This window comes from Ochotona princeps, chromosome 2 (assembly GCF_030435755.1).
Source record: "Ochotona princeps isolate mOchPri1 chromosome 2, mOchPri1.hap1, whole genome shotgun sequence".
NCBI classification, from domain to species: domain Eukaryota; kingdom Metazoa; phylum Chordata; class Mammalia; order Lagomorpha; family Ochotonidae; genus Ochotona; species Ochotona princeps.
Genome location: NC_080833.1, coordinates 75,564,953 through 75,571,162, shown reverse-complemented (window position 1 = coordinate 75,571,162; position 6,210 = coordinate 75,564,953).

Genomic DNA, 6,210 nt, shown 5'->3' with positions numbered 1-6,210 from the left:
CAGCAAGTGCACAGCACGGAAGCACAGAACTGAAACTCGCTGGAGGGAGTAGCGTGAGTGACATAAACTGAGTACCAGCACCGAACAAGGTCAATAAAGTTGATTTACAAACTGGTGGAAGACACTGCGTAAAAATGGGTCCAGAGGAGAATCTAAAAACCTTAATTGCAATAGCCAAGAACAAAAAAAGAGACATAGACACCATGGAAGAGGTTACCAGTACCTCCTCCACAAAGGTTCAAAAGAACATTTCAATCTCAAAATTAACTGATGAAGACATTGAGGAACTGGCATTGACATTTTCAGATTTAATTGTTTTACTAAATACATTTTAAGCTGATAAGTTTACTAAAATCTTTTTTACAGCTTCTTGCAAGCATATATAATTGTAATGTGTGTTTCTTCCAGGACACACACAGAAAGCAGAAAAGAATTATCACATAAAACAGACAACGTCAAAAGATCCAGGATTTACTCCATGGGGCTAACTCAGAGGATGGTTTCTTGTAACTGTTTTTATGGAAACATGGACAATTATCTTCGTGCTTTGTTTTTCAACTTTTAAGTAATATTTTTATTCTCTTAAGCAATATACACATTGTAGTGGTTTGCAAATCCATCTTCATAAGCAAAACTAAAATATTTCCCTTTTCTCTGGACTTGTCCTACCAAAATTTGGATGCTATTGATGAATACTCCTATAATAGGACACACCACTATTTGCATCATTGCAATAACAATCCATTTTTCATGTATAATTACCATTCTTAAAATGATAACATATTTTCAGATGCAACCAAATATTTTTTTATTGATTACATTGCATTATGTGACACAGTTTTATAGGCACTGGGATTTCCCCCACCCCTCCCCAATCCCTCCTCCCATGGTGGATTCCTCCACCTTGTTGCATTACCACAGTTCAAATTCAGTTGGTCTACGGCCATACCACCCTGAACGCGCCCAATCTCATCTGATCTCAGAAGCTAAGCACGGTCGGGCCTGATTAGTACTTGGATGGGAGGCAACCAAATATTTTTAAGGAACTGAACATGAATTTATGGTGCTAAGAAAAGTTCCCTGATACCTCTAATTGTTCACATGATATCTGTAGTATTTGACTTTTCTTTACAATCTGAAATAACTGATAAAACTGACCTAGTAAAGAGAAAATGTTCTTGTAGTTCATAATTTTAGAGGTTCAAATACAAGTGTGGATGGCCCCAATGATTAGGTCCTGTGATGTGACAGTCTCAGCTTATGCTATGATTTTCATAAATTGGGGTGTCATGTCTACAGATCTTCCTAGGATATTTAGGCTGGTGTTGCAGGGTGGCAGCTCTACGTCTGTTGGTGTTGTGGGCAGTCATACACCTGTAGTTTTATTGAGTAATGTAGATGTCTTCATGGGCCATTTATAGCATACTGTTTGCAGTTTTATTAGGACTTCATTATGCTGTTATGCCTGCATTTCTAGAATGTCTACTGCAGATATTTTCCACAGTGCTACTAGGCATTATCCCTGTTGAAACTATTTTGGGACTTTAGACCTATGACAAATTTTGTCTAAGCTCTCATTCTTCTGTTACAATATTTGTGGAACAGCACGACTTCATAAATACTGAATTCTGCACAAGAGCTGGGTTGGCTTGCTGCATACACCAAGGTCTTCAACCAACTCACATAGTACCTGAGCACACAAGAACCATGAATGCAGTTTTGGGGTGACTGAGTAACTAAACAAGGTGAATGAACAAGAAGGCAGTCTTTGACAGCCTCAACAGAAGTGTGCCAGAGTTCTATGAAACAACTGCATTCTTTTTTTTTAAAGATTTATTTATTTTTTTATTACAAAGTCAGATGTACAGAGAGCAGGAGAGACAAAGAGGACGATCTTCCGTCTGATGATTCACTCCCCAAGTGAGTGCAACGGCCGATGCAGCGCCGATCCAAAGCCAGGAACCAGAAACCTCTTCCAGGTCTCCCACAGGGATGCAGGGTCCCAGGGCTTTGGGCCATCCTCGACTGCTTTCCCAGGTCACAAGCAGGGAGCTGGATGGGAAGTGGAGCTGCTGGGCTTAGAACCGCCGCCAATATGGGATCCCAGCACGTTCAAGGAGAGGACATTTAGCCGCTAGGCCACTGTGGTGGGTCCCGAAACAACTCCATTCTACCAGTCTTGTGTGCTCCGGCAGGAAGGGGTTCCCGTGATGATTTCTGTAGTACCCACAATACTTTCTTTCCATTGTCAGTCACCACTTGGCTCATTTAAACACACTGATGTCTTCAACAATCAGGTGATCTACTGTATTCTGTCCTAAAAACTCTTGTTTGATCCCTCTTTGACCTGGTGTGAACATTTCAAATTGTTGCTGTCTACTCTGTTCTCTCCAAATTCTCATTGCAAAACTAATTAAAAGCAGCCAATAATATCTATGTCAAATGTGAGTTCTTTCTGCCTTAAAGTCATTCAGCCAAATAATACAGTGTAACATCTTTCATTTTAGTCTATCACAACATATCAAGGCACCTACACAACAAAATCAAGTTTTTGTCACAGTGTAATAAGTGTGGCCTTCAGTCCAATTCCCAGTTAAACTCCACTGTTATCTAGAATCCCATGAATATTGCCTTTATGGTCTACATTTCTGTCAGCATTTAGGTCTTCACACCCCTTTCTTGAACTGGTCTGAGTTATTTCCTTAGGTTATTCAAGATTTTGTGGGAGTTCAATAAATTCGAGTGAGACTCCAAGGTGAGTGAGATGATTTTAATTTCTAGCCCAGGGGAAACCTCCTGCCATAATCAGGAAGCGCCCCAGAACGAAATAAGTGTGGGATGTTTATAGTAAGTATCTATCAGAAAATCAAAAGTTACATGACAGTGAGCAAGTACATGCTTAAGGGCTTAGAGTGACACAAACAGAAAGCATGTTAGAGGAATTTACAATGCATACGTTTGCGGTCCTGAAGATATCACTTCAATGCAGACAGTAATAAAACAGCATGCCTCGAGGGTAGCTGTCTTTCCTGTAAATCTAAAACCCAAGAGTCTCCTTATATCCTGTCTGCTTCCTGGTGTTTCAGGAAGCAGGAGCTTTTTCTCCTAACAGGATGCAGGTGTCTCTGAAGATTCCAGACTTCCAGGAGTACAGTCACCTTGACAGTTAACCCTTTCAAGGTTTTACTGCCCTTCTCTTACAATTCTTCCAACTACTTCCAGTAAGCCATTTCCAAAGGCTCTGTCACATATATAGTTATTATCATTGTACTGACCCCACTCCTTGTACCAAATTTCATTTTGCTCAGATTTGCATTATATCAAAATATCTTAGGCAATTTAATTTGTAAAGATAAAAAATCATTGAAATCTTTTCTGGAAATTCAAGCCCAGGATTAGTTAGCTTTATATGTTTATGTTCTGATAGTAGAAGACATTAAGGAACATGTGAGACAGGAATGAATACATGTTGAGACAGGAAATGGAACCATGGGTGCAAACTCAGGCTATTTTAATAACCATCTTTTGAGAATACCCTTCTGAACACAAGCCATCCAAATTCACATCTTTAAAATATGGGGCTTTATGAGAGACCATTCATCTTACTATCACAACAAACTTCATGAGCAAAGTGTATTTGAGAAATTTGAATCCTTATTAAAAGTCTACAGTAAAAATGAAATAAGGATGAATTCGAGCTTGGCTTCCACCAGCTCGGCCAGGCTTGGGTTGCCTGGGGCAGTGAACTAGCAGGACACTTGGAGGCTCAGGCCCAGGCAAGTGAAGCAAGCCTGGGGATTCCTGCATGTGCTTGATCCCAGTGCAGGGGAAGGGATCTGTGGCTTGGAATGCTGCTGTGTTGTGCTGATGCGCTGGTCTTGGGGAACTGTGAATGTGCTTGGGTCGCTAGTGGGCAGAGCGTTAGGGTGCTAAGCCTGCATGCAAGCTGAAGGACTGGGTCTAGGGAACTGGGCATGCACTTGGGTACCAGGTGGCGGGAAGGGCTCCAAGCAAGCACTCCACACAGTTGGAAGTCAGGCTATAAGAAGCATATACTCTCAGTCCCAAAGGCTGTGGATTTCTCAGGGAATGGGGTCTGGGATGTGAGGGAAGAGAAACCTCTCAGTGAGTATGTTACAGGTGAGGAAAGACTTCTAGGAGACTTGCATCAACAAGGCCACTGTATATGCAGGTAAGTATGGGAACTGAGACTGAGAAGTTCTGTGGAGGCAAACTGGAGGACCTTTCGGGCCAAACCAATGCACCTGCCCATGTCGGAGGCTTGAACTGGGCTAATTAACATCAGCCACCATTGACTATCATGCACTGGTGTACACGACAGCTAGGATTGTGGGCCTACCTGGCAGGGCTCCATCACACTACAACCTAGTGAGTATCAGAACAGGGGATAGATCACATTAGGCTGGACTATGACACTAACTGGCATGAGAGAGAACTGTGTGTGAGGGCAGATCATGTGGAGAACATGTGGGCTCAACCCTGTAGAACTGTAATATCAGCTGGTTTGCTCAAGAGCTAGGCATAGTGAGAGACCAAGCTAAGCATCATCATGGAACTCTACACTCATGGATATTGTGTTTGGGAACATTCCGTGCTGGTCCAGGCTGCAACACCCACAGGTGTACACAAGAATTCGATGTAGGGTGAGCTGGGACACAACATCCACTAATACATAAAAGTACAAAGACTGAAAGGTGGATTATGCTGAGTAATGACCTAGAACCTATTTACAAATGTAAGACCTGAGTCTAGGAGTAGGCCTGATAGAGAAACTTGGGGAACTCCCCTGATGGGTTGTAGCTCCTACTGGTGAGCACATGAGACAGGGCTAGGTGTTGGTCAGGACAGGCAAGGCTGGTCCACATGTTGCCAAGTGTGTGGGTTAGTTCTGTTGAGGTAGACCAGGTAGGGCTTAGCCAAACCATGGTTCATGGGCATGTGCAGGAGCCAGGATGGAGCATGAGCCATGCTGAGATAGGCTATCACACATACTGGTTTACATGAAAGCCATGGATAGGACAAACTTGATAGGGCTGGGCTGCAGCACCCACTAATGAGAAATGGTACTGCGGGTGGGCCAGGGAAGATCAGGCTGTAACATCTGATGTCAAAAACCAAGACAGGGGATAGGCTATGCCTGGCTGGGTTGGAGCAACCACCAGCACATGCAAGATCTGTGACTTAGAGCAGGCCTGGTTGGAAAACTAAGGGGATGCCACAGCTGGGCCAGGATTCCCTCTGGCAAACATGAGAGCCAGAGTGTGGGAACCAGAATCTGGACTAGATATTGGCTGCAGTTTACTTTGGCATGGGTGTAGACTGGGTCTAGGATGTGCCATCTGGGCTAGTTCCAGCACTGCTCACAACGCCAGGGTAGGCGTAGGATGGGCAGGGCTGGGTCCAAGTACCCACTGAGCCACATGAAAGCTAGGCTGGGGAAGGACATGTGGGCCTTGAGCCAGGAGCCTATTATGAACAAGTGCATGTCAAACAACCCTTGAGTTGCCACACCAAATCTTTGTATTCTTTTATTATTGTTACTTATTTCCTACTTCAATTGAATGACTGTAGAGTATTCGTTTGAATGTATTTATAGGATTTATCTTTATATCGCCGAACAGATAGATATTACAATCCTGTCAAAAACATGTCATATGTGTGTGTTGGCTTTTCAAAGTACTGCTACCACTGAACTATTCCATATGCCTTTTCAACTTGAAACGTTGATCCATAAGGAAAATTCTCAAGAGTGTATTTGGTGTATCAAAAGTGCATGCATCTTATTTTTCAATATATAATTAGGAGAGTTGGCACTCACATTAGGAAACATGAGACTCAATTTTCCAAAACCTTTCCCTGTTCAGTGTGCCATCAAGGATATTTTTTCTTGCCCTTCTTAGAAGTGAAAGACACACCACACAATTTGACTTTGTGTGTCTTTTATTATCAGTAAAGTTCAGAATTTTCACTTTCTGCTTCATCTACTTAAAACAATTATGGCCATTGTTCTATTCTCACTGCTTCTATCTATCAAGGACTCAGTGCAGCTTAAATCATCTCTCTACATTTATAATGGAAACTGTACAACTGCTCTTCATCTTGTCACGTCCTTTTGCTTTACTGGTATTGTTTTTATAAATAATTTTATTATTTCTTGGTTTCCCATTTCTTCATAATAATTAATCAAAA